The 11676-nt window shown below is 41.1% G+C and overlaps 1 long non-coding RNA gene across 1 annotated transcript; it reads left to right on the top strand.

Moving 5' to 3' along the window:
• Window positions 1-7023: 7023 nt before the first annotated feature.
• On the top strand, window positions 7024-7752 carry LOC308410080. Its single transcript, XR_013974122.1, has 3 exons — window positions 7024-7265; window positions 7581-7648; window positions 7722-7752. It is a non-coding gene; the product is annotated as an uncharacterized lncRNA (long non-coding RNA).
• Window positions 7753-11676: the final 3924 nt, after the last annotated feature.

The following is an 11676-nucleotide window of genomic DNA, read 5'->3' as shown; positions in this document are numbered from 1 at the left end:
AATCCTAACCTAAACCTGATTCTAACACTAAAACCAAATGTTAAATCCTGTTAAATCCTGAAAAAGCAGTCTAACTGTGAGCACCTCCATCTTTGGCTTCACAGTAAAAGTCCCCATGGATACAAGTGCATTCAATCCCCACTGTGACATAATAATAGGAACACGCACACACACATCTGTCCGACGTCCTGGAGACGCTTTGCCAGCGCAGAAAGCATTGTGAAAATAGCATGAACAATCTCTCTTCTTTTCTGTCACAGGGTCACTGGAGCAGCGCAGACATAAACATAATAATCCCTTTGAGCGCCATGGGGGGACGAGATGCCCATATTAGGAAGCGAGGAGAAAGGGAGGCGTGGCGAGCCCTACAGGGCCACGATGGGGAACTTGACATGGCGGAACGGGTGAATTATATTGGAAACCCTGAGAACAGTTCAGCATCCAGACTGCTGGAGTGGGATGACTGTCTGTCTGAGGCTGGCATACTCCCCCACACACACACACACACACACACACACACACACACACACACACACACACACACACACACACACACACACACAATATGCTTGTCTGTCCTCTTTCCGTTTCCCCGTCTTCATGCCTCTGTCCTTCATGCCTGTTCTTTTTAAAACGCTGATTTTTTTAATCCCATCTGTCATCCACGCCAACTTTAGCTTCCTTTATTCTTTTATTTGTGACTTCTCTTCCTCCTGTCCTCCCACTGCTTAAACCTTGGTGTTTCACACCTGTTAGTTTTCTGTGTAACCTCCAGTGTTTTCCACCAACGTCGGCTAAAAACACCCCCTGATCCTGCAGCACACACTTGGCTTTCCACGTGTTGCGTGAAATCACCTAGTGCTGGCTAACATCAGCTAAGAAATCCAAAAATCCAAACAGTTTGCCGAAGAGCATTTTACCCACACCGTATTCTTTTTCTTACTTCCTACCACCAGCTGGTCCCAGTGAAAATGCCGGGGATTTTGTGAAATGCCAGCATGTACCTATTCCTGTTTTCTGTGCCATGAACGTTTAAGGAATTGGTTTCAATCGTCTCTTGTTTTTTTTTACCTTTGCAGCTGTAACACCTGTGTCCAAGTCCCCATGAAAGAGCATGTTTTAGTGATACTTGGGCATTGCTCAGTGTCCTTGCAGACTGATAGAAACATGTGAAATTTCTCTTCTTGTTATTTTAGTCCACACACGACTATCAGTCTCAGAAAAGATCCCTCCTTCTTTTTCAGTCTTAAAACTGAAGTTTGATGGTTTACAGATTGTGACAGCTTTTAAGGAACATTTGGTGCATCCATATTTTGGTATATTCATACTTTAAAAAAACACACACACATTTGTTTATTGGTTTTAACAGGTTTTACATAAAACACAGTGAACATAAGATAAAATAATGACAAAAGACATAATAATAGAAACAAAAATAGTGCAAACCATAACAGAAGGGGAGGGAAGGGCAGACAGACATCAAATTAGCACTTCAAGCCGTCAAGTCCACAGTGTGTACGTTGCAGTTCTCCAAAAAGTTGGAGAATTTTGACCATGTGGCCCAAAACTTGTCCAGTTGGTTTCTTAATACATAAGTTATTTTCTCCAGAGTTAGTATAGACGTCAGTCCATTAAGCCACATATTTTTTTGATCTTTCCAACACTTAGCAAGACATTGCTTGGCTTCCAAAAGTCCGATCGTTAACAGAGCTCTGATGTTTGCAGCAGGTCAAAATTGTTCGGATATATATTTAAAATACATATTTTGGGATCAAGTGGAATCACATCAGCAATGATTTGGCTTAACAGATTTATTACCTTTTCTCAAAAGACTTTCACTCCCATATAAGATAAGATAAGATAAGATAAGATAGAACTTTATTAATCCCTCGGGTGGGTTCCTCTGGGAAATTCGGTGCAGTGAAACAAAGAGCCCCTATCTATTCATACTTTTTAGTCAAATAAATGCCAAAGAAACGCGATCAACACACCATCCCAACATGCTGGCCAATGGTGATTTCATCTATTAGATGACTGGAAAAACTCTCAAAGGAAAAAAGAAATATCTGAATAAATATGAGGCTTGTAAATGTAAATGTGATCTAAATGTATTCCCAGTATCAGTGTGTGAATCTGCAACAAGAAGGGATTGGAGTGATTTTTCTCTGCGCTTGTCTGAAATCTTTTGCACTTTACTAATACTTTACCTGCAGAGCCATACTCTGCACTTTACAAGCAACTGTGAACAAACCGAGTGCATCACAGCGAGCAGCTATCCGACAGTTTGTCTACACGAAGCCAGTTTCAGGAACTGAAGAAAGACTCGGTTTGTGTGTTCGTCTCACGTAAACGCTCTTTAAGTTCCTGAAAACTGATTTTCAGAAGCTCCACTTTTGTGTTTAAGGAAGGAAGACGAAATTCTGGCTTGCAGCTAAAGGTTTTGTGCCTTTATCTCTTTTTGATGAAGGTGCTATTATATCGCCACCAGCGATGGTGATTGATAAGAAAAAAGAAACCTAAACCTAAAAAGACCAAACTCACTTTGAGGGTGGGCTTCATACGACATATATATTAGTTACACACAGAGAAGTTTACACATCGAGCAAATACATCTTAATCAAAGATGGAGCGTAACGGTCATCAGGGTAATTCAGGACAGCAGTCATTCTGTACATGCTTAATGTTTGTAACCTCTGAGCTGTCGTAGGAGGGTTAGGCCTCATTTCAGTTCATGCTGATTATTTTTCTTGTGCTCGTCAACAAAGTATGTTAAACATGTAAAATATAATATAAATAATTGTTCTGTTTGTTCCAGAAGGAACAACATTTTCACTTTATTCAGTAACTGGAGAGATTTCCTACCAAGTGTTCTTTAATGTGAAGAACTAGAAATGTGTGACCTGTTGAAGACTTATTATCTGCTGCTCCTCCAATTTTCTCTGTACTCTGAGTTAATGCAAGCTGTATTGGCCTCTGCTCTGCGCCTCAGTGGTGTATCTTCAGTCTGTGACGGGCCTGATTGAATCACTGCAGTTTTTTTTAGCTGTAAAAACTGAGGATTGCATCTACGAGTGACATTTGTTCATTTGGATGAGCCAAAAACTGTTTAACCATCTGGCAGCAACCAAATACAGGATGTTGTGGATACAAAAAACGAACTTTATTACTAACAACATGTAAACAGAAAGCACCGCACAAGAGAATTGGGTAATCCAGCACAAAGAGCTAAACGAAAATGAGGTGTAAGGAAACAAACGAGCAGGGAATGAAACGAAGAGCTAGACAAGCTGCGGTAAACAAGCAGATAATCTGACAAATGGCAAGAGCAGATTTTATTTTATTTTTTTAAATCTCCCTTTTACCTGCTAACGCGTGGTGTCTGTGCAGGCTCATCAATAGAGGGCGCTGCCCCAGTGAAAACACTGCGAGGAAAAAAATCCTTAAATTACGAATGATATCATTATGTATCCTTGTGTGGATGCCGGCCAACTTTGATCTGTGGACAGACCGTAGGTTTTTCAGTCACGAGGGTCTGACGCCGAGTTTCAACTGGAGCTCAGAATTCAGCCCTCGGGATGCAATTTTGTGCGTCCCTGACCAATCAGCTTAGATTACCTGCCTCATTTAGGATTTTGATTGGACAGTTTGACACCATTCACCCGTCGTCCCAGCACTCATTCGTTAGCTCACTCGTGACTGAGGATGCTGACTTCAAGTACTGCTGCAACAGTAAAGTTAAACTCAGTGGCTTATTTACAAGGTAATCGGTTGAAGAAAAAAGAATTACAGAGCTTGGATCCAACAGTCCACGGATCGTGGGACAGCATATGCACGGACCTTCTCTAGCACGATATACGACAAGCAGAGATGGCTAACTGGATGTGGGGTGAGCAATGCCTTTGTCTGCTGTTCCCCCCCCCCCAGATTTTTACCACCAGCCGTCAATGTTTAAAATGTGTGCGATGTTCAAGCTTGGGTTCTCTGACAATGGCGGTGTCCAAATTCATGGGATGCATCCTCCTGAGGCCGCATTTGTAGACTGATTACTTCACAGTGACACTCCTCCGAATGCAGCCGACAAATGCGTCCTCTTTTTCCCCGAATTTGAAGGATGGGTCGGGCAATGTTCCCGCTAATTTTTCATGTGTCTGAGCGAACACACAAACTCCCTGAGCGGTCCCTCGGACCACTGTGAGCAACAGCAGACATGTGCAATGTGGTCACGGCAGCATCGAATCCATCCAAGTTACATGGTTTATTAACCCTTTAAAACCGGTCGGAGCAGCACGCTCCGTTTTGTGTAACTATTTTTAAATCCCTGTAGAACTGCAACCACGTGAGCTAGCGCAATAATTTTTTTTGCATATGAAACTGGAGGAGTTGTACTTACATCTTATGCCATCATCTTGTCCTAGGTCACGATTTCCTTCCACATATAGCTTTGCAAAAATTGCATAAAAAGCGCTTGCAGCAACAAAAACATAATATTCCAGAAACAGTTTGCCGATCCGATCAGCTGTTTGTAACACTTCCTACGTCCATCAGCGCGAACTATCGCATGTCCGCCATGTCCTGCCCGAAACCGGAAGTGACGTCATTTTCGCAGAAATGTAGTTTTTTTTTTTTTACCATCAGGGCCTCATGAGCCTATACTGGTGGTTTTAAAAGTTATGTTTGACTTCATGACTTTCTGTGTCGTTTCTGGGATGCTTAGAACTAAAATTGCACTGCTGGAAATAGTTTATTTTGATGCATATGCTGCTTTTTTGCAAATTTGCATTATAATATTTATTTTCATTTTTCCCGCAGTGTATAAAAATTGGTGTATTTCAAAAATAAAACTATGAAGACACTCAAAATAAATTTCCTGTGGTGGGAAACTATTTTGTGCAACTTTTTTGTATTTACAGTTTTGAGGGATATGCCTCTTAAATTTCTCTAACTAGAAATATATGTTAAAGATTTTCAATTTTTATGTAATGACTATGGACGTAATGCATACATATTATTAAAATTTGGGCTATAATGGTTGTATTGATGTATATCAACTTGAAATGCTCCCAAAAATGGCACTACAGCATGTAAAAATATAATATAAGCTCTTCTTCAAAAAAAGTAACTGAGTTTGGCAAACAACAACGTTTTTTGCAGCTATTTTTTTTTAATGCAGCCAAGGCATTTTTTAAAATAAACATTTCAAACTATTTACAGAACAATCAGCTGTTCTGCATCAAATCTGATGCCACACAAATTATTTGTGCCACTCCAAAAATAACTTCTGTCCACTATGAGATGAAGGAGAACAACAGCCTGATACCTGCAGGCCTGACAGCAGCAGATGTATCACTGCTGTAACACCTGTAACACTCAGCAGGCGCCTCATTGTTCTGACACACAACAAAACTATTGACTACACTACACACTGACTACACACTAACTACACACTAACTACACGCTAACTACACACTAACTACACAAGATTTGCGCTAAACATCTCAAATCTCTCACATCTCAAAACACCGCCGTCACTCCTAAAACTTCCCCCTTCCTAAACAACTAAAGGCCATGTTGCCATATCATTTTTTGATTGGTCGACATGGTACATTTTTCCACCAATAGGAAAGGGTGGGGTTTTTTTGGTGTTGTTTTTGTTCACAGGCTTTCGAGCGTTTTCCTTATAAAACGCCGTTTTTACCGTTTCTTCCCGCAGTAAATATAAACAACGACGGTATTCAGGAAGGAAACCAAACATTGCAGATATTTTATCATAACTCTGGTTTTACGTGGCCGATCAACACAATTTAAAAACTGGTATAAAGTCCACACTTTTTATGTCAATTGTTCCGTCTGTCCTGCTCACATCTCCAATGGTTGTACAGGTTGTCATTAACGTGGCTTCACTCCACATCAGCCGCTTTGCTCGCTAAAACACCGGTGTCGGCACATAAGGACGCTGTCATAGCCTGTCAATGACATTGATTAGCTGCGTATATACGAATGTGAATCGCATTATTGGCTGGACTATGGGATAAGGTGGCATCGTTCTAATCCCATACTGGAGCAGCCAGTCACTCACTGACTAACACTACAAAACAGAATTGTTAAAGTTTAAATTTTAATTTCAATTCAGGTTAGATTATTTTTTGTGCACAACACAGATTTTCTGTGTGCAGAGACCGTGCCAGCAGTGCGCAATTGCGCACACGCACAGCTTAGAGGGAACATTGGGGTCGAGTGTGTCCTACGTGATCCATCATATCCCAGAATTCATAGCGAGCCAATTTCACTTTCCAACAATGGCGGCCGCTATTAAGTTTTAATATTACTCCTATTAAATGGCCTGTATTTATATAGCGCCTTACTAGTCCCTAAGGACCCCAAAGCGGGGTGATAACAGCGAACTCCCTGCACATCATTTTCAGACCCCCGCGGTCTTTCGTTACTCGGGTTAAACATGATATATAAGTCACTTAGATAACTTAAAAATATTACTGTTTGGCTTTTTTCAGTGTTTTTTCTCTTTATGCTTCTATTACCAGCAGCTGGATAGTGTAGCAATAAGACTGCCAACAATAGATCGAATCCTTGCCGGGGTGCCATGTGTGTTGCTGTGGGAGGCAGGAAGTTGGACCCAAATGCAGGTCTCAAAAACAAAGCAATGAATCAAGGGAGTCAGCTTTATTCCTGTATCAAAGAACTCATACAAAAACCTCAGAAACTAGGAACACAGAACTCAAACTAGGAAACGTAGGAAGCTAGAAAAACCAAGGTAGGAAATGTAGAACTAAGACATTATCAGGAGCTCAGCAAAGAGGGTGTACAACGTGAAAATGGACAGAGATTAAATACACACAGGAGTAACGAGGGAATGGGAAACAGGGGCCCGTTCTTCGTACGTCGCTCACTACATCCAAGATCAAATGACACATCCAAGATCAAATCATCGCCCTAACCGTGAGCTCGCTAATCCGGTTCTCCGAACACACCTTCCGTTGACGATTAGTACAGCTGGACGCAGTAATGTGACATCACTGGGTGTCGTAAAAGGGGCTACGCATCGATAGTAGAAACATTGATCGGCAACCCGCTGATTGGTCGGCGAAAATGTCGAAGGAGCGCGCTCGGTATTTTCCGGCAGCAGAGCAAGAACTCTTGAGTGAGGGATTTCAGGAGTTTCAGAGTTTAATTAAAACGCAAGGGAACACTGCAAAGGCTGCAAAAGCAAGGAGAGAGGGCTGGCAGAAAGTTGCTGACAAATTAAACTCGTAAGTAAGTTAATAATAAAAATAATAATGGAGTGGATTTATATAGCGCTTTTCAAGGCACCCAAAGCGCTTTACAATGCCACTATTCATTCACTCTCACATTCACACACTGGTGGAGGCAGCTACGGTTGTAGCCACAGCTGCCCTGGGGCAGACTGACAGAAGCCAGGCTGCCATATCGCGCCATCGGCCCCTCTGGCCAACACCAGTAGGCGGTAGGGTAGATCTATCATATGACACTATATTGTCCAATATTATATGGCATTATATTATATTATAATATGTTATATTATATCATATCCCCTTACACATTAGAGCCACAACAGGACCCACTAGAACATGGGAACAAGTAAAAGTGAAATATAAGAATGTTCTACAGAATGGTAATATTTATCACTTATATTGCTTTTCGTCTCTTGGAAAGAGACCCTGGAATAATCTGTTTGTTCATAACAGCAACCAAGAAAAGGGCAGAGCAAAAAAAGACAGGTGGTGGTCCTGCACTCCCTCGTCAACAAGTTGGTTAAGTGAATAATACCCTCACGGGAAAATCGATATCTCGCAATGAGCACACTGTCGTGCTGAGCTAAAGGATTCTGTCTATCCCGCAATATACACTGGATTCTGAGGACTCTCCTTATCAATCTTGCACCTTCCGCAATGGGTTGCTCGCGTATACGGACAGGATATGACTGCGACAGACTTCCCAAATCCACCTTCGCTTTTATAGCCGTGGTCTCTCATCTTGATTACACGAAGTAATTTGCAATTACTACTCTGAAATATGAATGACATCTGAAATAATCACATACATGTAATAGAATGTTAATAGTACATTTCCCTTTTTTAGGAAATGACCTGTATGTATCTGTGTGAAATCAATAAAAGGATCAAGTGCTGCATTATCTTTAGTTACATTGATAATATTTATTTATGGTGAAACAGTGGTGGAATATCGCTGTTGCTTTCGTATAAATGAAGCGGACATACCTGAGTGGCCGCGATCTAATCCTGTTTACATAAAGTAAACCTGCTCCCCAGCAGGTTTACGCTTACGGCTCTGTTGCTATGACAGCAAGTCCCAGATGTGCTTTGAAGAACCGAACGATCCAAGATCACGCGAAATCGTCAACATTCAAATCCGGCTAACTTACTTAGCGAGGTACGAAGAACGGGCCCCAGGAGGGAAACAGCTGGGACTAATCTGACATAACAAGGCAGGAGGAAGCAAAACTGAAAACACTGAACACAGGATACCATCAAGTCAAAGTAAAACATTAACTATAAGACAGACACGGAGATGCAGACTTAAGAAGACATGGCTATCAGGGAAGACAGATGATTAAACATGGAGACAGAACTAAACCTACACTAGAGACGTGACACACTAAGCATGGGAGGCACAGGAACAAAATATAAGAACTACAAATCGCAAAACACTGAAAAACTTAGAAAGCTAGAAAATACAAAAGACTAAACCATGAGAAAACCACTAACTCACAGAATATAATCAAAAACATAAACACTGGGTCACCAGTTATACATCAAACTTGGACGTTGTCTAGATTCAATATGCCAGCCGACCCATGTCTGTATACATGTGCATATACATACAGAGGTTTGATTGAAGGACACGGGAGGAGCCAAAGTCCAGGTGAAAGCAATCAATGACAGGTTAGGGCGGAGCAAGATGATCACAAAGGAGGGAAAAGAACAGAAAGCAATCGTGGAAGGAGACACGAAAAGAAAAAGAAAGCTACCCTTCAACATGACAACCCTGTGAGCACCATGTGTCCGGTTTCATGAACTGAAGTTTCGCGCTGTAAAAACAGTTTTATTCAGATTCCAAACCGTGTGGCGACGGCTTTTCATACGCCCACATTATAATATCACATCTTTCTTTCAGCAAAAAGGGGACGGCGATTTAAAACACCGGGAGTTAGAACATGCACCAGCTAGTTTAAAGTGCCTTTTATCAGAGCCTTTCCTACTTTTCATCGTGGTGACTCATAATATAACCCAGAATATAACTAACATAGCACTTTAAGGATGGATACATGTGGGATGAAAGAAAGGTTTGACAGCAATGGCGTTGATGTGCAATTTTGTCCTGTTTATGTAACGTTAAATTTGATGATTAAGACGCTCCGCTTCTACCCTTCTTTTTTCAAAAAGTATCTCCTCTGTGCTTCTCCGTCCTCGAAGATTTTAAATGTTTAAACAGCGACTGCGGTCAGTCATCAATCACGCTGACACAGATGATTACCGAACACACACGTGCACACGCGCACACAACCTCAGTCATTACTAAACACCTAATGGACACGCAGCTAGGCATTGGCCTTTAAGCACTACGTCTATCATGCACACACACACTATGCTCTCAATCACCGAAGCTCATTAGCCCTCTCTTTCACTTCATCTGTCTTTCTGCTTATTTCCTTCCCTCTTACATTCATTTCTCTTCGCTTCCATCTCTTCCCTGCACTTTTTTCTGCCAAACACACCTCTCCCTCCTTTTTTTTTTACTCTTTCCGTTAAATATTCCCCATCGTTTCTCCCCCTCTGTATCTCTGTGTCACATTTCAGTCTCTATTTCCGTCCAAAAGCATCTCCATCTCCCTCCGTCTATCCTCCCACCACCTACGCAGGGCGTCGTCCTCTGTAGTAAATCTTGTTCCCCGTTCTCTGAGGCTGATGCTGCCTGCAGCCCTATGCAGAGTGATAGATGATACAATATTGAGCCACTGTAAAGCTGCGACTGAGATCTAGGGTTCTCATAAGAGAAAGGCTCGCGTAGCCTGTAGGGAGAGAAATACAGGGAGGAGGGAGAGCAGACAGATGTACGTGAGAGCAAAAGAGAAAGAGGAGCAGAAATGAGGAAGAGACGAGCAAGACTGAAATAATATATACAGAGCAAGAGAGAGTAAAAAAGCAAGGGTGACTGGCACAAATACAGCGCACTGGTAACTGTGGTCGTGAATGATTTAGGTGCCCTGGCTAATGAAAGAGGTATAGTCTATTCTACAATGCAAAATCAGTTATTACTTACATATATACAGAAACGCTTAGGGCAGAAAAATTGAAGAGCATGAAACACCTAAAGTGAACATTTCATGTGCTCCTTCTTACAGAGCAGGACTCCTCTATGATAAACACTTTTAATTTTATCAAGCTGACGGTTAAAGACGGGGTTTCACTTTGCAACATGAAGTGTCTCAATAAATATAGTTTCATGACTCTGCTCATAAGAAGTGGTTTAAATTGAGGTTTCCCACCTTTCATGCATGTCTCTCAATGCATCTTATTGAGTACAGCTCTATTTTTCCATTAGTCCTTGGAAGTCCTGTTGTACTCGTGGCTTGTGACGGGAACGGGGTCGCTGGCTGTGACTGAAAGACCAAAGAGCAGTTCAAAGTCAAAGAATCTGCAGGCTCCAAGATAAAGGTGCCACATGAGGAAAGGACAAGGTCAGGAGGATGCTTCTTCTCAGCTTTCACTCTGAAATGATCACTCAGGGTCAGATAGTAAATGCACTGCTCTACTGTAGCTTCCTGAGACATCAGAGGGAGACCTTCGTCTTCTCCTCCAGAATGAAACTCATGTTGAAGGTAGAGATGGCACGATACCACTTTTTTATGTCCGATACCGATACCGATATCATAAATTTGGATATCTGCCGATACCGATATGAATCCGATATAGTGTTTTTTAATCAACAAAACTGTTTTTTTAAAAATATCTTGCTGCATTTTGTATAAGTTCATACTCAAGTTTAAAACAACAACTACACTAAAGCTATTCTGTTATACCTATATGCAAAAAAAAAATATTTCATAGTTCAGCAATACTGATCAATCTAATAAACTTAAACCTGCACCATCCTCCCTATTCTGGTATTTTAAAGAGTACTTAGCGTAAATATTAAGCAACCTAACTAATAGGGTTCCAACTCCCAGCAACAACAAAAATAAATAAAAAATAGGGAACCACCCCTCACGCGCCACCTCATGATGCTTAATCAACATAATCAACCTTAATTTGATGCAGTGTGAAAAAAAAATGCACAGAAATCAATTATTTTTCAAGAAATATTAAATAGATTCAACATCTTTCTTCAACAAAATTGCAGACTGCACAGATGGTACCTTCTCAAAGGAAAAAGTACTATAGCTTACTAGGGTATATATATTAGACTTAATAGTCACTATATACAGTAATTGACTTCTATTCATTTTACATCAAATTAAAACTTTGGGTGTAAGATTCGGATAATTATTTATTAAACGCTAGACATTTTAAATGAGAATAAGAAAGAAAAGTATGTCTTTGTGCCCCCTTTTCCCTGTTAATGCCCTATCGGCCCCCCTGGCTAAACTTTGCTAGATCCGCCCCTGCACAGTTACCAGCC

The sequence above is a fragment of the Rhamphochromis sp. 'chilingali' genome, assembly GCF_963969265.1.
Source record: "Rhamphochromis sp. 'chilingali' genome assembly, chromosome: 14".
In the NCBI taxonomy this organism is placed as follows: Eukaryota; Metazoa; Chordata; class Actinopteri; order Cichliformes; family Cichlidae; genus Rhamphochromis; species Rhamphochromis sp. 'chilingali'.
This window is presented reverse-complemented; position numbering and strand designations above follow the sequence as displayed.